This window comes from Magnolia sinica, chromosome 13 (genome assembly GCF_029962835.1).
Source record: "Magnolia sinica isolate HGM2019 chromosome 13, MsV1, whole genome shotgun sequence".
NCBI lineage: Eukaryota > Viridiplantae > Streptophyta > Magnoliopsida > Magnoliales > Magnoliaceae > Magnolia > Magnolia sinica.
Genome location: NC_080585.1, coordinates 6,149,928 through 6,174,186, shown reverse-complemented (window position 1 = coordinate 6,174,186; position 24,259 = coordinate 6,149,928). Strand labels below are relative to the sequence as shown.

Sequence of the window (24,259 nt, the reverse complement as noted above, 5' to 3'; positions counted from 1 at the left end):
ACACACAATGGATAAGCTCTTCAGTGGATTGAGATAATATTTACACAAGGAGACGGTCATGTTGGGCCCACCTATTCAACGAGTTGGATGTTGCACGCACGGGACAACGAAGTTTTCCAATGGATGGATGGCAACTTATTATCCAACCGGTTGGAATTGAGCATTTTTATAAGAAAGGCAGCAACTTTTGCCAAATCATGTGTAATCTAATATATTCATTCTGTTCAGCTCAATCATATAAATACCCTTGTTTTACCTGATCCCAACCCAAATCTCAGTCCAACCCAAGGTCCAAAAGACATGATGGGTAAGCGAATCCAACAAAGACTGTGACCTAACACATATAAGAGAGTCAATTTGGAAACCATGTATGTGTCAAAGGGGTGCACGTGTGTAGATTTAATCCATTCATCGAGTGATCCGGACTATATAAATATCCTTGTTTGACTCAAACCTGACCTGAAACCTAGGTTCAAAGACTGAGATGGTATCCCTGAAGTGTCATATATAAAAAAAATGAGACCCCCACCCATCAGTAGCTAAACTTCTGCTCTGATATATGTAAAAGGCTTCGTAATTAATATGAATCCAATGTCTTACAGACGGAGGATCCAATTTATATTATTTAAAGAAGATTGATTACAATAGTATTTTGAATTAACATAAATTCAATTAATTTTGAGTTTTGGAGATTTAGAGATGCTGTAGGAGAGACACTAGCCGTATGGAGGAAAAGTGGCAGGGGATGAGGATGGATGGTTATTAATCATGAGTATAATTCTTTATTCCTGTTTTAGTCTTTTGCATACTCTCTTCTTTAGAGTTAGCTTGGCTAACGCTTAAGTGAGCCTAATGTTGCACAATCTTTTATGTTTGGAAAAAGCATTCGCTGTGCCAAAACATTCAACAATGACACTGTGTAGCGTGGGGAAAAGTATGGGTCACTAAGATAGTTAATCATGTGAGCCACAATTCAAAGATGACCTAAATCATAGTCTTGCACTTTGTCAATGGCCTATTGCAATATATGCAAAGTCATAGCAGTCTTAAATATAAATTTGCCTCTTATGAAGGTAGAGGTATGAGAAAAATTGAACCAACTAGCCATATGAGATACATGACAAAAATCGGCAAAACAACCTTCACGAGCTACCAATGCGTTTACTAATGAAGGAGCTAAGCTGGGTTTCGATGAATGACTCTTTTGCTTAGTTGAATCGGTCCTCAAAGTGCAGTAATAAGATTCATCAACTGATCTAATTATCTCGACTAAAGTATATAACCGAGGTTAACCTCGAACACCAACCTTAACCTTGGAACAAAAATATCAATAGAGAATCTCGCATCATATAAGAGCAAAATTGATCCGATAAGATCTTAGTCGAAAATTATGCCGATTGGGGTAAAATTGGAGACGCTTTCAAGAACAGATTTTTATTCCAATACAGGCTCCTCCAACGTATCTAGCGGATCCACTCATATAAGTAACCTACCTAGAAAAACCTATACATACATCATTTCACCTGAGAAAAAAAGTACACACAAGAATCTCAACTCTAGTCACATTTACCTTAGGTTTGTTAATTTAACTTAGGTATTAGAGGGTCCCTAGCCACAACCGATGGCCCCCATTGTCCATCATTTTTCATATTTAACGACTTACAAGAGTTGAGTTGTGGGTTCAACCAAATTCAATCGATAACAAGTAGAATTAAAGTTATTTTTGAAGACAACTTATACAAAAACATAGAAAGTGGAGGATGGATCTCCACATGATCTTTATTAACTTAGATGAAGTATATAGGTAAGGTCCCTAAATAATTAGTGAGTCTTGGGAAAGAAATGAGTTTCAAAAGAATAAACGAACATAATTAAGAATATGCGTGAAAGAGCAATAATAGATGTGAGGACCAACAAGAGAGAGATGAGTGATTTTAAATTACTATAAACTTACACCAATTAGCCCATATAATTTGTGAAAGGCTATGGACAAGTTAACCAAATATTCATTCAAAGACATAATAAGATCTATTCGGCTTGCACATGATATGGTTTTGGTTGATGAGATAAGGGATGGGCATAACATGACAACAAGTTATGAAGAGATAATTTAGAATTTATGTTTTAAATTAGTCAAATGAAAACAAAGCACATGGAATGCTAATCTAGTAATATGGGGAATGAAATATTGAATTTAATAAAAATTCTTCACTACTAAATACCTTACAATGACCATTGTTGATATCATTAACCATGAAGAGTTTCAAAAGGATATTGTTCATAGAATTAAAGCCGAGTGGATGGAGTGGATGTGCCATCAATGTTTTGTGTACTAAGAAGGTAACCGGAAGAAAAAAAAAATGTTTTGTGTCATAACTACATTTTAACAAAATTGAAGAGGAAATTTTTTAGAATAGTTTTAAGATTAAGCATGTTTTTATGAGATAGAGTGTTGGGCAGTTAAGGAGCATCATGTCAATTGGAATAATGTAACTAAAATGAGAATGTTGAGATGTATGAGTATTAAAAACAAAAATGGAGAGAGGTATAAATGAATGTATAAAAGGAAACTTAAGAGTAACACCGATAAATAAAAATAAGAAGGCTCAAGAGAGTGTGAGCGAATTTAATGAAAGATTTGAAGCTCGACAAGGTAGAACGGCCCAACAAAATTTATGTAAGCAACCCCCATTAGTTGGATAAGGCACAGATGATGAAGATGGCAATGACGACCATGTTAAGGTGTAATGGACCATAACTCTCACAATCCAAACCCCAGAATCATTTTGATTGGTGATATCTGTTAATATGGCCCATTTGAGAGGTGATATTTGTGACTGTGGTCCACCGTCGGATTGCACTTTCAAGAGTTTGTCCCGCTTAAAATACATCCCTACTTCAATGGTTCCATTACTTTCAATCTCAGGAAATGAATCCCCATTAATATCTGCACCTATATTTTTCTAAATTTGGAACAGGTGTAGTAAACAGTTCAAAACGGTTAAATATAAAATGGCTCATATTAGGTTCGAAAAATACGTCCCCACCCTTTAAAACGGGCCGTGTACGTCAGGTACCCGCGGATTCGGGTATCCGTTGACAGCTCAATTCTTACCATCAGTCAACCCCTGATCCTCCATTTATATTTTACACGTGTGACCCACATGCTAATTGAACTGGGCTTTAATTCCCGGACACAACATGTACCAGTGGCATCATCTGATGAATGGCTCCGATCTCTCACGCATCCATCCTCATACCATCGTGTGAGGATTCCACCCTAATGGACCCGAATAGTCGGACAACACCAGTTCTTCTTCCGTGCGTAAAATACCCAAGCTGTTTGGGTAGGCCATGCGGTATATGTGAAATCCGCTCCGTCCATCAGGTGATAACAGTTATATTAACCGTACATGCAAGAGGTAAGCCTGATGGAGAACTTAGGTGGGAGAGTCCAATGGAAACAATGTAAACTTGTGCCCAAAACCTACAAGTTCATGCGTTTTTGCCCACAAGACATTCATATAAGGCTGATTCTGCACATTCCCCGATGAGTCTAACCTCATGTTCACTCTTTATGAAAGATACAAACCATGGTGGGCCCAAACACAATCCTACGGTTGACGTTACATCTCTATTCTTTTTCAATGGGGTGTGGACCACCTGAGTTGTGGATATGAATGATTTTTCTCCCAATAGAATTATACCGTTGATCCTACATGATGGATGGAGTGGATTTAACACATGATGGTCGTGGATCGTAATAGAGGGGAAGGTGGGTCTAATCTACTTGATCCTACAATAGGTGGACCATATAACAGACCCTGCAACGGTCGGAAGATCCAATCCATCCAAGTACTGTTTTCCTTCAAAAGCATGGTAAACACAACGTAAGTTTGTTAAAGGTGAACGGTCAGAAGAGAAGCGGCTAAAACTAATGGAATGCATCATCTTACGGGGGAAGTATTAGATAGGTGGGCCATCCATGGCAATGCTCCATAGATGATCGGTCCCAATCCATTTTCCTTGCCACGTATATGGAGAAGATCATCTTAGACCTCTATTATATCACACTCCATTCCCTACACGTGAAGCTCTCAGAGCCAATTCCCCATAGGTGACGTGGCATGCACCCAGGCCAGAACGGTGAAACGTGGCAGAAACGATTTCGAAATCTCGTGAGGCGTGTGTATCATTATATTATCAATTTACGACCGACGATGAGTTACTTCAAGGTACTGTGTTCTCTAGTTCCGGGGTCCTTATTTTGATTTTTGCGAAATTATCGTACGCAACGGTGTATGTTAACTCAACACGCATTATTTTCACTTAATGCTTACGTGATAATTTTCAATCAAATCCGAACGGTCAAAAGGATTATAAAAGTCATATAAATAATTAAGATGAAAAATAGGATGACCCATTTGTTAGATACTCTATATATTGTAAATCAGTGGGAAACCGACGGTATAGCCAAACATATACGTGTGGCCAAATTGATGAATGAATTGATCTAGTATCCTTTTACATGACCTTCATTGTACGGTACACTATTTTCACGGCTGGGATTTCACACAGAAGTTAAGCATAAGTGAAAAATACAAATGTTGTATGCCAACTTAACATACAACGTTGTCTTGATCATTTCGTTTTTTATACGTGCGTGCCGTTGAAGGTGGATCGTTTGTTATTTTTTATCATTTATCTGACCTGACAAATCATGCCCCGGTCGTGCGCGTATTGGCTACCCCGGACGCGTATTGCCTTCTACACTTCCTACGGAAGGAAGATAGGTGGGGCCCACCGTGATGACTGTGAGAAATCCAATCTGTCCATCCGTTTTTACAGGTCATAACATGGCTTAAGTCCAAAACTGAGTTGGATAGAAAACTCAGGTGGACCACACGACAGGAAAAAGCGAAGATAGCAATGACTACCGTTGAAACCTTCTCAAGGTCCACCTTTTTGTTTACATGCCATCTAAAGCGTTCATAAGGTCATTCTCACTTAGGATGAGTTGAAAACACAAAATATTAGCCTGATTAAAAGTTCTGTGGACCACAAATGTTTCAACGGTGGATGAAAAAACCGGATGGACGGGGTGGATTTTTCACACATATCAATATAACTCCACTTAACTTCCGCATGAAACTTCACGGGTAGCGGATCTGGTGCGGGTTTTACCCTTACCATGTGTGGCCTACATTGATGAATTGTATATCCACGCCGTTCGTACGTTTTTACAGACCATTTGAATGCGTTATTTAAAATATTAAATAGAATCAAATCTTCGGTGGACCACACCAATGGAAAAAGTGATGACTAACCATTAAAATATTTTTTCACGGCACAAGTTTTGGATCAATAACGTCTTTGTATTTTACCTTCATCCAGATCTGTTTGACATTGTCAACGGGTTGGATGGAAAATAAACATTATATATCTTCTTACAGTTGGCCCTTTGAAGTTTTTAATGGTGAACGTTCGATCACCGCTGTTTCCTGTGGTGTGGTCCATCTTAGATTTGGATCTCCTTAATTTTTTCAAATAACTCCTAAAATTGTCTGGGAAACCAGATGGACGGTGTGGATAAACAAAAAATTGTCAAGGTGGCCCCCAAAGTAAGAGTAACACCCACTAACGTGTTACCCGGGTAACACCTCATCCGCTCCCCTTCACGAGTAGCTTGTGTGTGTGATGCAGGTCTCAAACTGCCACGTGTCGTAGGTCCAAGAGACGTGGCCCCATCACGGGGACCATCCGAGCAAATAAATCAATACCGGTGGTAATGGTATACATAAATGAGAAAGCTTTAATGGTATAACTGGATTGTTATTGGCCAACAGTCTGTATCCCGCGGCACGTGGGGGGCCACCTGAAAAGCAAGCTAGCTTGATTTTTGCACCAGGTCACGTGCGAAGTGGTCTCTGCTCCCCTGAATAATGGTCAGGATCTCGTACGAGTTGCAATGAGAAAAGCTTCCATACACAGGCAAAATCAGAGTATGGTAATCACCGTATGTTGAGCTGTCAGGGGTCCACCTATGATCTATAAGTGGAACCGTAAAATGGTCGGACGACATTGCCTTCCACTTACACTTCCTACAGTAGGAAGCTAGGAGGGGCCACTGTAGAGTTTGTGAAAAATCCTCAGCCCATCCATTTTTGTCAACATCTCATGGTAAGATATGATATGTATAAAATAAAATTTAAATAAAACAAAGAAGGAGAAGGATTAAAAACTCAGGTAAACTATAGGACATTATAAAGTGAGCGACAATAACTGTTATAAAAATTAATAAAACAGTAATGGTGATCGTAACAGCCATTACAGCCTCTGTATCAGTCATTATAGTCTGTTTTTTATATTTCAAAAAAGTATATTATAAGATTGTTATGAAACAGTTACAAAACTGTTATGATTCGTTACAGGACTGTTATAGGACCGTTACAAAATCTCCAACCTGGTAACATATAGCAGTTTTATCTAACGGCCATTACATACTTTATTATGAATACTTTAATCAGAATATCTCGACACTCCAAAGTGGTAAACCTGACATTAATTAACTGAAAGTAAACCAGCTAAACTGTAAAATGCACTTTTGCCCATTTATATATTCCAAAAATCAAATTGTTTTTATAATCCTAACTACTGATTAGTGATGCTTATATGTTGAAATAAAATGATTGGGATTTATTTTATTTTATTTTAATGGATTGTCCAATAAATGTCCACAGATCTAATAGTCACGTCATCAAATAAGCTCAATCTTTGTTCAACAATGCATTTAACGTGGAACACATAATTTGGACGGTCTAATTTAAATACTTGTATTATACATCTGCAATTTAAAAGTATTCGTATGTACCTGTGTATCATCCATCACACTTTGCCTGAGTATCAATTAATGATTTTTCTCTATCCAAATAATAATCTTATGGGACAACACGAGATCAATGTACAAACATGCCCCAAACCTATTAGTTTACGTGGTGTTACCCTTCCATATATATAACATGATGGACCACACATTCCATCTATGGTGGGTGTTACTCTTCTTATGTTCCCTGTTATTTAATTTAGTGTGGCCTACCTCAATTAATTCAAGATGGCTGTTGGTATAAAGGCCGAACACAGCTAGATGCATCTAATGGACGGTTTGGATGGCGCAGAACAAAATCACAGTGGCCCCACATGGCTCCCACACTCGGAACCATGTGATGGTTCCCTTCTCTCAATTCAACTCCTCTCTCTACGTGAGTTGCAGGAAGGCGAGGTGACTTTTGTTCTGAATAATTTACTACTGAATAACAGAATTTGAAGCTGAGGAATTGGCACATCCAATAAATAACGAGAAAACTTTGATGCTCTGAACGGCTGTAATGGATGACACGCAGGCACCTAGAAGTTACTAAGGAATTGAACAAGTGGCATACAAATAATCAAATTAAACCGTCCAAATTATGATATCTATTATAGATGGTTCATACACCAAAAATTAATCTTATTTGATTATCTGATTATTGGATTGGTAAATATTTATTAGATGGTTAAAAATGAACATATCAAATGGCCGTATTCTTCAAACAATCTAATAATCGGAATATGACTTGGTGACAGTGGGCTGCACAATCTAAACGGTTTTATTTGCGGTTATATGTGCCACGTGTACAACGTCTGAGTGCCTGAGCATCAAGCGTTATATGCCGCGTGAGTAACTCCTCATAAATATGAAGGGTGGCATTACGTGATACATTGATGCTTGGTCGAGTGCTTGCAGAGCGCCGTTTGGGTTTTAAAGTGACTAAAGTGGGCCCGTGGTTCAGTCATTGAAAGCGTTGGAATAATGTGCCCCACCTGGGTGGTCCATGCACATCTCCCGAAAGGGGTAAAAAAAAAAAGAAAAAAGAAAAAAACGAAACTGGACGGTGATCTGTGGGTCCACCATGATGTACACGCCATCCATTCATTTTATCAGCTCATTTTCTAGGAATTAGCCAAAAGTAAAGCAGATCTGAAACAGTGGTGATCGGACACCGACCATTAAAAACTTATCCAGGCCACTGTAATATTTATTTAATAAATTAATATCCAACTATTCATTAGATCACGATCACCCAATGAACTCTTGTGAAGTTTTCAATGATGGATGTCTAATCACTATTATTTTCATTTGGTGTGGTTTACTTGAGATTTTGAACTGTCTCATTTTTTAGCTCATGTCCTAAAATGATAATAAAAAATGAATAGATAAAATACAAACACCATAGTGGGACTCACGGAGCCAGTATGAGTAGGCAATGAGAAGGTGGCAAACAAATGATCTCTCGAGAACAAGATAGTGCACCACTTCCTCTGAAGCAGTAAAAGGCTTGAGAAGGTTCTTTTTGTTGAGATTATTTTCTCCAAAATGGGGTCATCCTATGTGAGCCCCATCAAATCAATGTCTTTGGATTGGCAGGATTTTAAATCTAAGCATATCTAAAAATTCCAAATCAACTAGAATCTAAATAATCCCAAATCCGCCTTTAAAAAATGGGCCCTAAATCAATGAATGGAAAGATTCGAAAATTTATAATTTCAAGAAATTCTTAACAAAAAAATAGATAGTAAGGATTTGAAATCTATGGTGGAGATTGAATGTTATGCCGTAAAAGGAACTTGAACTGGAACGGTAAGACTAGAGACAGACATTTTGAAATTCGACTCAAACGGCTTGGATAACCGAAAAAGCTTGGAATTCCTGCGGGACTCGGTCTGGGCTAGTGTTGAATGACCCAGGCAACGAGTCCAAACATCAAGTGGACTACATCGTAAGGCCTGTTGTTAGACGAGTGGCTTGGATCACTCCATTAACCCTACATGTAATAACCTTTGTGCCTGACCTACAATTCCTCTCAAGATATACAGGGAACAGAAATTGTAAGGTTATGATAAGCCACTTTGTGCAGATCGATCCAACGGTTGACAAGATGAGCTCGCCAACTACTGTGTTGCCCAAAATGTGCCCTGTCAGATGAACGGTTTGGATCACCTGGAAAATGAGAATTGTTTGGAATCAGTGAACCATTGGCCCACATGTAATAAATCATGTGCATCAGCGAACAATACATCAGCTGATGTGCGGTGCCCTACAATTTTTCATAAGTCACGATGTTTTCATTTTGCCGGTGTGCTGAATCCATCAGCGTCCATACACCATAAATATTGGATTCAGAATAATCTAAAATGGGTGGGCCCCACCATAGCAAACAGTGGAAACCTATAGTGGTTGGATAAGCCTAAATTTTAGTGCCCCACTTGTTGGGATTCACGGAAACACACGGAACATAATCAAGCAAAGTAATTACAATTTGGCAAACAAATCAAACAAAAAGTCAATCCAAATTTTATGTGTAAAAATTCTTTCAAGAAAAAAAAATTATTACATAAAGTGACAAGTAATACACTATAAAAACAATACTACAAGAGGGATAACAGATCTTACCAATTTGAACAACCTTGAATCTCCTTTGAAACCCTATTTATACCTTTGAACCATTTGGAACAACTTATAAAATCATAATCTCATTCCTAATTTCATTTACACCCGATTTATATAATATCAAATCGAAATGAATTGTCAACCGTGCACTTACACAAAATTGCATGCACCTCCGTTGGGTTCTTCATTGGCATTGACATACATTGAAAATCCTTTGATGCTATCGAGTAGCAACTTCCAAAAATGTACAACAATCAATTAAATTTGTTTTCATATTTTGATAGCAACTACATCTGCTCAATGGGACCAATTGGCATCATCAGTACCTGTTATAGACATTTTTGAGACATTAGACCACACCACTTTTATGGTGTAATGACCACTCTGATCAGGTTGGATGAGATTGACAAGCTAAGGTAGGCTGGCTCACACTTTTACGACTAGTTGCCTATGAGATATGGTAAAATGGCCAATTAGTCTTAGATAATGATGTTAATATACAGTATGATTTTAGATCCAAAAGTGATTTTAGACACCTAGATCCATAGCTCACCTGGTAGACTGAGTGGAGATACACTACAAGAAAGTGTAGCTTAGCCGACTGATGGGGCTACCGTTTGCTGGCAGCCGGTTTTAACATCTGCGGGTAAAGGGTCCTATAAGAAGAAAAAAAGAAAATAAAATCTACTTTCATTTCTGCCCTTTCATCTCCAGCCGCGCGCCGATTCTCCCTCTCAAGTCTCTCAAGCTCTCCCTCTCCGCTCGCTCTTCCTCCCTCTCCCTCTCGCGCGCCCTCTCCCTCCCTCTCTCTGCCTCTCCATCTCCCTCTCCCTCTCCGCTCGCTCTCCCTCTCAAAATCCTAGTCATCTCTCTCTCTCTCTCTCTCTCTCTCTCTCTCTCTCTCTCCTCGTTCCTCTGCTGCAGTTCGGCCTTCCTCTGCTCGTGAATCTTCGATTCTCAAGTATGATGTAAACCTTTTCCCTTCTTGCTGTTGCTTTCTGCAATTTAGAATACCTGATTAGGGATTTGCATTGTCGAATCCCATTTTTGGGATTTGCATTGTTGAAACCCTTTTTGGGTTTAGCATGCGTTTGTTCCCAGGTATATTGTCAGATAGTTTCCAGTTGCATATACAGGTATTTGAAATTGATTTTTTTTCCCTTTCCCTTAAGGAATTGATGGATCTGATCAGGAATCAGATTCCTATGCCAGGACAGAAAGCTGGCCGCTGCAGAGCATGTTGTTGTATAATCTCATGGGCCCCGTTTGTGCAGGCCAAGTGATTGGGTGTGCACATGGGGTGTTCGATGAAATTCCTCAGAGCAATTTGATCGATTGGATTGCACTTGTTTCGATCATTATATTCAGCAAGTGTACTGAATAACTCCTATTGCTCGGTGGAAAAGTGAGCCTATTAAAAATGCTTATGACTATGGATGTGCAATTTGGCCATAAATGCTAAGCCATTTGCAATTTCAATGCATCACATATGATTGCTTTATTTTTCCATTCGATTTCATTTTGACTTGATTCATGATTTTTTTTTGCTCAGTTTTAGTACTTCATTGCTTTGAAAGCATTGCTGGAATTTTTTGTTGTTGTCAATGTGGTGGCATGTTGTCTGGTTTAAGGATTTAATTTATGGATCTTGGGCCCTTCATTTGCATTTAAGAATAATCAGTTGTCCTATTTGTCTTGTGGGTTTGAGATCTGATGGATCTGATGGTTTGAGAATCTTTTACATTACTCGAATATATTCAATGCAGGTGCAGATGTAAGTAAATCTCCTACCATAGATGCCTTAATTGGCCATCAAATCCTTTTAGCCTAGACTTCCCCTTTGTTTGATTGATCACTTGTAATATTAATGAAAAGTCAATATGAAAAATGGCTGAAATCGGATTCTTGATAAATTCCTGCATTGATTGTGTTTGTTGAAATTACTGTGAGCTGGCCCATCATCTTCCCACCAGCTATGTTGTTGTTGATGATTCTCCATGTATAAGATTATCTGATTTGTCAATTTCAGTTTCGAAACTTCTGCTAATTTTCATTCAGATAGTTTGGATAAAAATTCCATATTGTAAAACAACATTCCTATTTTGATGGGGTTGTTTACTTGTTGCTTGTTAGTTAGGTACATAAAATGCATCATGTTGTGGAGCTTTTCATCTGCTTGACAGACTTCATTGAATTGAGTATGTCTAACATAGGCAGAAAGTAATTTCGCACAATATATTATACAATGCATGGGCTGAAATTTGTACTGTGATGGGTTTTCTTACAAATGAGGTTGAGGGTTCAGCGGTCCAAACTGTTTGTACAATGCACGAGTTGAAATTTGTACAGTGATGGATTTCTGTATAAATGGGGTCCATGGTTCAGCAAAATGTGTGCATTTCTACTGAAACTGAAATAGAGATAACAATGTTTATCTAATGCTGAAAGTGCCTGTGTTATAACTTTGTTTTCTTCTCCTTAATGAGCATGTGATTCCAGTGGCTGATTCTTCTTAGGTAGATTATAGTTCCCAAGGAAAGGTATTACTCAACCTTCTACACATTTATAGGCTTCTGAAACATGTTATTATTTTATTCCACTTTGTTTTCTTCTCCTTATGTTTTAATGTTTTAACTTCTAGGACCATGTTCATTTAAAAGCAGGGAATTGGCAACTTCTCTTGCAACAAAGGTCAAGATTTCAAGAGCAAGTAATACAGGAAGAAAAATGTGTCCGTTTTTGTGGTAGTCACTGGTTTGATGATTATTGAAAAACCAAATAATATGACTATTGAGGATGCCGAATGGTAAGTTGGCAATGATGCCCTTCTCTATACCTATCCTAGAGCCTTGTATTGTGCCAAGGAAATGAGTTCATGGCTTGAAAATGGAGGCCTTTCTCAAAAATGACGTTTTAAGATGGATTAGTAATTGAATGACCAAAAAGAATCAAGTCGCTACGCAATCTTACAAAAATCTCATGAATCATGTGAAATTACACTAGAGGTTTTCTGATGGGAATGAGGATCTAGTTAAATGTTCAATAGCTATTTCCCCCTCCACTACAGGTGGGCCATGTGCTAATGGTTTGCCCTCCATTAAATGGGTCAGAACCAGTTGGTTTGGGGTTGTGTTTTAGAACAGCTATGCTCATTCGAATTGATTTCTACTTGATGAAGAATTTATGTGACGACACTATGGGATGCACCTTGAATGAAATGCACATTGTCATCGGTTTACCCACACTATGGGATGCACCTTGAACTCATCCATGTATACATAAAGGTCCATTCACATGCATGCAAAATAAAAAATAAAAAAACACATATATGCATACATTTTTTTTCCTATTAGAAAACCTATTCTGAATTGTTGTTTGGAGCAATTCTCTTTTTATTTTTTATGTTTTAAGGAGTTGTTGATTGTCTACTTGTTGCTTCCAGGAACTGGACTTTCTGACAGCAGTATGCTTTCAGATTTTTGTGACTAGTGTAGCTGTACCTAAATTGTCTTGGAGTTTTGTGTGGCGCCTCTAATGCATTTCTGGTTTCATTTTTGTTGCCTATATGCTTATGCTTGATGGTAATTGTTGTTAGTGTTTTACTTATTTGATCTATTATGTTGCAGCCTCAGTCTATCTAGTTAAGGAACTTGACCTGACTCAGTCAACTAGCAAGTACTAGAGGCTTGGAGAGTTTAAATAAGTCATGACCGGTGAGCTTCTTAGGCCATTAAGAAGATAAAAACCCTGGCCTAGCCCAAATAATCATTGGCTTCAAAGCAGAATTCTCACCCTTGTTTGAATGTTTTTAGCCCAAATAGTTATGGTGAACATGTTTCGAATTGCATACCTGCTCTGCCGTAAGGCATTATGGTGCATGACGGTTCCCAATAGGTTAAGATTTATGACTCTTCTAATAATTTCAGGTCTAATCAGGATTTCACCCCATAAATGTCACTAACAGTAACATGCTATTGTATATAGTTGGTACTGCCTATTGAATTTTCTATAATCCATGTGTATGCATTAAATGCCTCGATGTCGGATTTGAATCACTGAAATTCCATCTGACCAGACCATGATCAAAATATACCATGGTTTAAATGGCCTTAAACATTACAAAAAAAAAAAAATCTGGTTCTTTTACAAAAATTAGAAAGTAGAATGTTTTGAAAGAATGTTTCAATCCTAAAGCATATTCTTACACTGCAAACGTATCACATATCTTTTGTTAATGTTAGCTATTTTACTGAGCTACTGTACTCATTTGTCTTGGATTCAGACTGCCTTTGCATTTGGCAATATCTTCATGCAGTTTAGTGGTTTTGGTCATTTGGCAAAGAGCTTGGTGTTTTTGGCTTTAACATTTAAATCTGTTTGCTTAATTTTAGGTGCTCATGCTTCATTTTCAGGTATTCCAGTCTCCAATATGGATGTTCTGCTTTTGATTGCTTTACCTCTTGTTTGATTTGGATTTTGTCCAAAAGGTACCTAATGGACCCAACCTGATCTTAATGCTTTCCTGATGATGATATTGAAGAAATTGAAGATTATAGACTTGGGAAGGTAAAATGTATTTATTTGGTAGTGCATAATAGCTAGTGACATAAGCTAGGGATGGCAATACATTGGTCAGGGCTTGGGCTCCTAAACTTGGCTCAAGGACCCATAGGCCTGGTTCAATCGTCAAATGGGTCATGGTTATACAAAAGGAATGAATGATTTAAAGATACTTGAAATTGATCCGTCTGATCATCAGTGAAAGTCAGTGGGCAATGCCAAATACTATTTTAGGTCCCACTATTACAATCCTACAAAAGGAAAATATTGCTGCTAATGGCTTGCTACAAGATGCATGTGCATGTTACCTTTCCTTTTCAAGTGGTTGTCTTTTCCAAGGTGGAGTGTGTTTGTTTTATTTTTTGAGTTGATAAATTTCTTTTTCACTTATAGGAAACTGTCGCATCTCATTTGGATAGCATTGATCAGAGAAGAATGAATCCTTTGCAATCTATCATCCATTGGGTTATACACTACAAGAAATTGACTTTTGTTGGCTGGCTTTAATTATTATCTTTTGAATCATAAACTAATGTCTATCAGTTGTGTGGCCCATTGTCTAATAATCTTCAGCAAATGAATTATCTGTGATCATCTGCAGTACATGAGCCCACTGGATGAACATGTACTCAATGTACAGTGGGAGACTACAACTTTGGGTAGTTTGATGAACTACTAAACTTGCATCCTCTTAATTATCAGTTTATCACTGCAGATTTCAACATCAAAAGCATTCCAATTCAGTTTTTTTCATTTGAATCTCTTACCTGCAGAAAATGAGAGATGGGTCTTGATTACATTTGCATTTCATGCGCTTTTCAGGAGTGAAGGCATTCTACATGGCAGATTTCTTTGTAGCAGATGTTGGTGACTGAATTTTGTTCTTCTTTTAACTATCATCTCTTTACAAAATATAGATTCTTACTGGTTGCTTGAAATGCTTTTCAGTCGTGGGTTCCACTTGAGTATCATGCTATCGACAGCTTACCATGTTATGTTGAATGAGCACAGCTTACCATGTTCTAGCTCTTTGCTTTTGGATAATGTTTGTGTATAAACCTTTTCAAAGGGCTTCATGTCCAGAAATGTGATGCCCTGGTACTGACTAGCTCCTATATGAAAAACGCTACAACATATGGGAAATTTTCATTGTAATGATGATGATTATGATGATTTATTTGCTATTGCACCTGGTTATGGCAATTGGTTTGGGTGTTTATATAGAAAGTAATGCGAGATTCGTTTTTGATTAGTTTTGTTGATAATAAAGTCGTGGTTTTTCAAATGGATACATCTTTTTCATTGAACAGGTCAAGAAAACGGTTTACACTGTGTTGCATGTTGGTGATGTAATTCGATTGGGCCAGTAGGTAAACATTTTTCATTCTTGTTTGCTTTTGATGTAGGAATATTTGGTTTTAGCCTTTTACCTCTCTTCCTTCTTATTAATTTTTGTAATATAGTAATCAAAAGATAAAGGAGATCTTTAGTCTTTTAATTTATATCATTCATTTGATTCCGTGCATTTTGTAGAAATTCAACTGTTTGTATAGTGAAATCAAATTCCATGCATTTTGTAGAAATTCAACTGTTTTTATAGTGAAATCAAATTCTGTTCCCAAACAGGTAAATCAGGAACTCCCAATTGGTGCATTCATATGCCTTTTTTTCAGGGGCAATGTCTTAGAAAGAAGACCAGTCACCAAACTCTTTCCAATGAAACATGTCTAAACTGGATTGGTTAGACAAAAGAAAGTGTGAAGTGGAAATTGGAAAATATAATTCTAAGAAGTTAAGAATAGAAAATTTGTAACCAAGTACAATTTCAGTAGAAAACAAATGTGATTTTCTAAAGTTGACTCAACCAAGTTTCTCCTGTTTACCAAAATCTTTTGAATATCCAGTTGAAGATAGTCTTAAGAAAAAAGCATTAAAATAAACAAACAAACAAACAAACAAACAAACAACAACAACAATTGAAGATGAGTTAACAAGTGAAGAATACATCTGTATGCTAAGGGCAAAATCTTGAATTAGAGTCCTCTCTAACCAATCAAAGCACATAATACCTCCAGATAATCAACTAGAGCTTATCTGGCTTGAATAATTATAAAGGACAAATGTGGCTCTTTAGCCATGGATAGGCGAATGTCTATCTGAAAATAATACACAAATGTGGATCTTTAGCCAGACATGGGGCTGACTTAATATTTTTAGAGATTCATTTGTGTTTTTAATAGCTATTGGTTGAGCTAATCTAGTATTCTTCTCTCTCTTGTGGATCTTTAGCCAGACATGGGGCTGACTTAATATTTTTAGAGATTCATTTGTGTTTTTAATAGCTATTGGTTGAGCTAATCTAGTATTCTTCTCTCTCTTGTGGATCTTTAGCCAGACATGGGGCTGACTTAATATTTTTAGAGATTCATTTGTGTTTTTAATAGCTATTGGTTGAGCTAATCTAGTATTCTTCTCTCTCTTGTGGATCTTTAGCTAGACATGGGGCTGACTTAATATGAGGTAATATGACAAATATTAATATGCAAAAATTTTAGCTATGGACCTGCATGAAGATGGGTGGCAAAGTATATCACCATTTGAAGGGGCAGTTAGAGGGTGATATAGGCAGATGTGGGGCTGTATCATATCAGTGATTGAAGCCTGTTACTAATATTTAAAACCTTATTTTAGGGTCAACTAGAGCCTAACCCCAAGAATCAGGTAGCTCTCTTAGTAGATTCAATCATCTCTTCATATTTACCTTTTTAGTTTTATATGTTTCTAATTCCGATTGTTGTTCTAGGACCGTCTATACCATGAGATCAAAGAAGTTTGTGGGCTGCAAAAGATTACAAGAGGAACATCTGTCACAATTGGATTGGACTGCAATAGAGATTCTTCCATTTCCAATATCGAAATTTATCTTGAACAGATTAATTCAGGTCTGTTTGGTTCTGCTTTAGCTTTTGGAAGCAATCCAACATATCCCTTTTACTGCTATTGAAACTGTTAGTATTGAAATAACTACTATGCTTTTCCCCTTTTCCACATTACTTCAGGTCTTGACCTTTTTATATGCTTTATGTGTGAGGGAGATTATAGGGATTAAATTTTTGACTGATTGAAGTACGGGGGAAATTTTTCATGACTAACAATGGTAAATTGTATTGATCGATTTTTTCAAGTTCATGATCTGACTCACCAACTTACATTCAATTTTTCCAGCTACCACCCCATATTGAATTACTAGTTGCAGTGGTCACACAAATCAATGAACCTGACAGCATATATGGGATCATCCAATCACACAACGTGAATTGTTTTATCAATCGTTGCATGAATTTTGTTTTGGTTTTGTACTACCACCCCACATTATTTCTTCAAAATGTTAGCAAGTATGAATAGCTAGGAGGCAGGAGCAGGAGCACAAATCAAAAACACAATTCAAAGTGACAGTGGCACCTGGGTAGAAAATTTAGCAGCCGAGGTTGTGCAGGTTTTTTTTTTGTGTGCAGCATGAGCATGCATATCTGACATCTTTCATTATTATTATTATTATTTTTAAAACTTTTCGATAAGAAAGATTTTCTTTATTGCCACAGATTGTCGGTACCAATGGCTACGGTCGCAATGTCAGCTACCTTCTATAGCTACGGATTTTATCCGTAGCTTTTGACAGATTTTCTGGTAGTGTAGCAAAAAACTGGCGATTTAGCGGCATCCAGCACAATTGTCAGTAAAGGTCCTGACCGCCGGTAAAGCCTTTACCGACTGAGGCTTTACCGGCTGTTAGCTGACCGTGGCTAAAGGTTTTACCGGCGGTTTTTGAGGGTTTTACCGGCGGTCAAAACCGCCGGTAAAGACCAGTTTTCTTGTAGTGATACCTCGTTTCAACACTTGAGGTCTTGGTATCAATCCCCAGCAGGGTGGCTAACATGGAGTGTGTGTACTGACATGGGTGTGTACTACACCCCTACACCTGGTTACACACGGATATCAAATGTCTATTCTTTAGTACAATAGCAACCGCATGATAATTAACCTCTAGCCTGGCCCACCTCGGACATTGGGCAAACATTTCAAGACTGCCTAACCCTCAAACGAAGGTTAGGTACACAAGCCCCAGCCTTAAAAGGCTGCACCTAACAGCCCAGCCCATTGCCACCCCTACACATGGTTACTTGGGTCCATGCCCGAATAAAATAGTAACTTGACAGAAAACTATGATGGGCTAAAGAGATGTGAACGCTCTAAAATTAATCCTAAAACTTTTAAATCACATGGTGTGGCCCACCTAAGTTTTTGGATCAGGCTGATTTTCGTATACTTCATCCTGTTGAGTTACACTTGATTAATGGGTTTGATTCATCCTATTGAGTTACACTTGATTAATGTGTTTGATGGAACATATACTTTAAGGTGACCCTACACAAATCTATGGCTGTCACTCCATCCTGATTGTTCCTGTTTTTGTGGCCCACCTAAGCTGTGGATCTAGCCTATTGTTTTCCCAAGAGTACTAGAATCGAGGACTAAACCTGATGGACGCAGTGGATTTTATATATGACTTCCGTGTTTTATGCGTGAAACTAGTGTTGCCGAGGATTCCAATCCATCCTTGCTGACATCCGACAGAAACTGTCGACTGACAATACAGTAAACGACAAAAGGACGAGATCAAGGGTTCTGATTACACGTGGAGTCAGCTCCATAGTTTAAAAAACTGAAAACTCAAGTCGACTGGATGTTCAGCCAGGTCCAGTTGACTCCAAGACCGTTGAATATGGATTTGAGGCTGAGGGTTTGATTCTCCCTCACAAACTATATATGGTAATATATATAGATCTCAATATTTCACTTTTTGCACATCTATTACAGATTTAAAATGGAAATTAATAAAAATCTTAGGGTGCATTTTTTTTTTAATAGGAAAAGTGTACGCAATTAGTATAGAAGAAGCAAGATTAGTAGACGGAAATAAATTTTTTTTAAAAATAATTTCGTTATTGAGTGTCTGGAGAAAAAAAATTCGCAATTAGCTTAGGGTGCATTCGATTGCACCAAATATCATGCAACATTATTTTTATTTTGCCGCAAAATATTAGGAAAATTTCACAATATTTGGTGCAGCCAAAATGCACCATAAATACGTAATTATACAAATATATATTTAAAATTCTAAACTAATTTATTATTTTATAATAAATAAGAGGAAAATTTCCTCGAAAATTTGGATCTCGCAATTGAATTGCCAAATATCATGAAATTTCATTCTATTCAATTATTTTAATTTAGTGCAATATATCATAAAGTTTTGCAATATTTGTTGCAACCAAAATACACCCTTGAATAAGTAATTATACAAATACATATTTAAAATTTTAAAATAATTTATTAATTTATAATAAGTAATAGTGGGTTTTATGGGAAAAGTCCTTAGCAATTTCAATTTCACAAAATAATGCTTCCATAAATCAAGTTAGCCAACAAGCTTTTTTTCGGAGAAAATTTATCAAATGCCGTAGTTTTTTTTTTTTTTTTTTTTTTTTATAATAATGAAGTTGAGAATTGTAGGGCAACATGGTCTGTGAATGGCATCAAATCCGTTCAACATGTGCACGTAAACCTAGTGATCACCCAAAAAAAAAATAAAAAAAATCAAATCATGAAATGGGTTACAAGTGAATTTGGATGTTTTTGCATAGTGTAGATTATTTTTCATAGTGTAGTCTCTTGTAATATTTGGATCCACCATATTTTACGTCCATCTCTAACTTGTGCAATCCACTATCTTTATATTACATTTTAAATATTATATTGGCTTAATTATCCCTACACCTTGATTCTGAGCATACTTGTCTTTTCAAAATAAGATCATTTAGTTAATTACAATTTTAACCTTCCAATAAATGTCCAAAAATCTAATTTTTAGATATCTAAATATGGATAATATTTTATGCATCACATATCAAAAGATTAAGACAATATAGTTTGAAATACTTATAACCCTTGTATGCAATTTTAAAATAATTTCTAATTGCCTAATCCCATGTTATTACCCATTTCTAGTGTCATAGTTGTTAGATTGCGATTTATTCACAATCTATCAATCTACCCGCAACGAAAAATGATGGAGATTTCATTGGATATTCCTGAATGCGTCTCATACCACCGGAAGTATATATTCGACTTCATTGGTTGAGGAAGGTATGTAACCTTCTCCTAGCTAAGGGTCCACACTTCAAATCGTGCTGTTTGAGGGAACTCATACTTTTTTTCTGTTTTTCTTGTCTTTGATGATCAATTTTCTTTGGTATGATTGAACTCTTTTTACTTAAAAAAGAGACCTCATTGTGCAGTTATCCAACCATGAGAGATGGATATACTTTTACACAACTACTGCAACAAATAGATAAACAGTTACCTAGTAACTGCTACAACATATATCTCCAAACCGGTGGGGCCCACTTGGACAAAACATGTTACTACAGTATTTTTCATCCAATTTTGCACACATTTCTTGTGGAGAATGTATCCATATGGTATATGCATGAACAAATTTTTGACACTCTTGCTCCCACAATTAGTTTCATACCTTGAAAACTAGAAAACTTTGAATATTCAAAGGATATTTGAAAACATTTTGAATGAAATTAAATTGCTTCTCCATTTTTGCACACATCTCTTCTAGAATGTGTGTGTGTGTCTGTATTATATATACATAAGCAACTTTAGAAATTTTCGTTGCCACAATTAATTTCATAGTTAGAAAATTATAGAACTTTAAATATTCAAAGAACATTTTAAGATATTTTAAATAAATTGAGTAGTAAAAACTAAAAATTGTACTTGTTGTTTGGCATAGCTCATATTTTAGCTACAAAAAGCTTAAGCTTTTACTACGAGCTTAATTTTTCCGTCTTTTCAATTTTTAGATGCAAGTAACATGTACTTGTCCTCTCTTTGCATGTAGCAAGTGTAATACTCTATGCGGGATTGTAAAATGACCTTGCTATACATCTGATATGGAGCTTAATTTTACCGTCTTGTCAATTTTTAGATGCAAGTAACATGTACTTACCCTCTCTTTGCATGTAGCAAGTGTAATACTCTATGTAGGATTGTAAAATGACCTTGCTATGCATCTGATATGGAGCTTAATTTTTTCGTCTTTTTAATTTTTAGATGCAAGTAACATGTACTTATCCTCTCTTTGCATGTAGCAAGTGTAATACTCTATGCGGGATTGTAAAATGACCTTGCGATGCATTTGATATGGAGATCTGAAGAATTATAGGGCGTTCCTTGTTAAGATGTCATTGCTATAAATTGGATGTCACAATCTTCCTCTCCTTATACCCTTAAATAAGCTCTTATGAGATTATTGCTTCTGTTGATTGCATTGGATTAGAGATCCAGCCTAGTTTTATAGTTATTGAGGGCAGAAGAGTTTGAGACCCATCAAAACTCTTCTTCGTATGGCTCCACATGAATAGGCAATCATAATTCCACTTGAATATTGTTTGTGTATTACAGTCATAGTATCTCACTCCTTACACGAATTCTAAAAACATCACAACTTAGTATGGCTCATTGGTACACCCAATCACATCATATATCTAACCCTTAGGATAATTTAGACCGTTGATTAATTAAGGCCCACCTTATAGAATTCTTACATCAAGCATTGACAGCAGTAACAAAAAGGTTTTATGAGCACATTGAGCCAAGTGAAATCTGTACCATATATCTATTAGTTGAGTTTGGATCCTTTGTAATTTCTTATTTGTTACAATGTCATTAGGCCATATCATTACAAACTATATTTAATGCAATAGTGTGACAATGTCGATGGTGATGATGTATATCAATTACAAGCAAGAAAATATAAAATTTTTGTTTGTGACTAGTAAAGGATCCAAATTCATAATGGTTAAATTCATATTAGAATCTTCACCCAAAACAATCTAGAACTAATGCTCAAGTACACCATATCATTAAAACCATGAAGAGATGGGCCACCCACCATTAAAACCACAAGCCACCCTTAGACTCCTGTTTTTCTTCCCTTTTCAGGTGTCTCCTAGTTTTCTCAGTCCATCTTATACATGCATGTGCATTTGAACATGCCACTTGCTTAATCTAGTTATATTCAAGGAACAAAAAGGTTTATAAAGACAAAAGCTTAGAAGCCAACAAAAGAATGGAGGTGCAGCATACAACCCAAGGTAGGTGATTAATTCTCAAGCTAATATAGTAATTATTACTTGTCCCTCTCTAGATATACTCAACAAAGATTCTAGACTCTAACTCTAGACTTTGCTAAATAGCCTTTTTTTTCTTCTAAATTAATGGCACGGTTTCATCTACCAATGTTGACCAAACAAAATCTCTAACCCATCTACAGGACAGCACGCGTGTTAGATCCAAGCCGATTATCTGGTGGACCCCACTGTTTAAAATCAGTGGTACAAAAATTTGCAGAGTCCACTCAAAAGGTAGGCCACAATATAGAAAGCAGTAAGATTCAACTGTACACTGTGGCCCATCAAATGAATGGATTTACCTGATTTTTAAACTAGGGAATCTACAATGTGGGCCCAACTGATTGGCGGCTACGATCTTCCACACGTGTGCCAGATTATATATGGATGGATACACGAACCTTTGGGATTAGTAGATATCAATGAATAGTAGACCTGAATTCGTAAAAACTTCATAGTTAGAAGCATCGTTTTGAAAACAGATGCATCGTTTGGATTACTTATGAGATTTTTCTTCTCAGCTTGTGGGAGCTTCGAAATCAATCACATAAGGGAAGGTACTGCACTTCTGGTACCGTACCATCTTTCCCACCAACATGAAACTCTTATAGGAAATCAATACCGTGAAAAAAATAGGTCCCTGCATGGAGATCAGTTTTTTATAAAATCATATCTTTGAACTCAACAGGTCCCTGCATGGAGATCAGTTCGTATCAATGGAAAACCGACAGTCTACCTAGATATATATCTAGGGCCAGCCAAGTGATCAGACAGTCTGATTTTAGTGAAAGAGATCTAAATAGTGAGTAGTGTATTTTAAAAGGTACTGATTTCCCAAAAAAATGATATGTCAGTGGAAAAATTGGTACGTACTGAAAGTTACGGTACATTTGCTTGTAGGTAATGAGTTATGTAGAAAAAAAATTTCTTCCATCAATGAAAGGATGTTTTGTCGTATGTTGTTGGTCGTATCGTATACATTAACAGGCCTCGTCTCACGTGACATCGTTTTTTTGGGCCGGAGGTGTCTCTATCTCACGTGACATTGTACGTTGGCCTGTACGCTGTCTATTGCGAATTGGATTTGTTTCTTCGCTGCCCTATCTTCAAGCGCTAAACGATAAGGCAAGATGCATGAGAACATGGATAGATTAGTGAGATCCGGAACGTTCATTAGATGATAATATCAATTGATTTATCATGAAGTCATTATGATTATGAAGAATTGATCAGGTGGGCCCAGATATGGAGTTTGAGTGTAGACGGTTATACCTTTTTAACCGTAAAGTTCTTCGTATGCTTGAGTTTCCATGGTGAATGGATTGGACGAATCTCTGGGCTAAGAAATATCTAGCCCTTAGGAACGTGATGGATCCCACGCATGTTCCAAATGTGCACGTGTGGTCCCTTTTCTTATGGCGCTTGAAGATAGGGCGGGGCTCTAAAGTTCATTCCTACGCCCACGCGATTTCAAAAGAGAAAAACTTTGAAATCCCAGCGTGAGTGCGTGTGTACGAGAGAGAGAGAACTTTGATACTCTGATCAGGTCGGATGGATGATACGCAGGCACTTTAAAATTAAAACTGCATACACGGAATACGAGTAATCCAAATGAAACCGTCCAAATTTTGGGCAGATTGATGAGCGTTTATTCAATAGTCTTATTTCAATAAGCAAGTGCCCATGAATCAGAGGTCAGGATTGTTCAACTAATATGATTTTTGGTAGATGACTTAGTGACGACCGTGGTTTCCACAGTTGTTCAGTCTATTTATTTCCAATTAATTTATGCCACGTGTTCCATTCTTAAGTGCTTGCGTATCAAGTCTCATACGCAGCCAGAGTATCAGATAATTTCCCATCTTCAAAGGGAGCCGGAGCTATTAGCACCGTTTTATTAAATGGTGGTGACCCTTCAACCGTGCACATGGCATACTTTTAGAGAAAT

The 24,259-nt window shown here is 37.0% G+C and overlaps 1 long non-coding RNA gene across 1 annotated transcript; it reads left to right on the top strand.

The window, feature by feature from the left end:
• Positions 1-15,355: 15,355 nt before the first annotated feature.
• LOC131224045 (uncharacterized) lies at positions 15,356-17,842 on the top strand. Its single transcript, XR_009160808.1, has 3 exons — positions 15,356-15,417; positions 17,273-17,543; positions 17,727-17,842. It is a non-coding gene; the product is annotated as an uncharacterized LOC131224045 (long non-coding RNA).
• Positions 17,843-24,259: the final 6,417 nt, after the last annotated feature.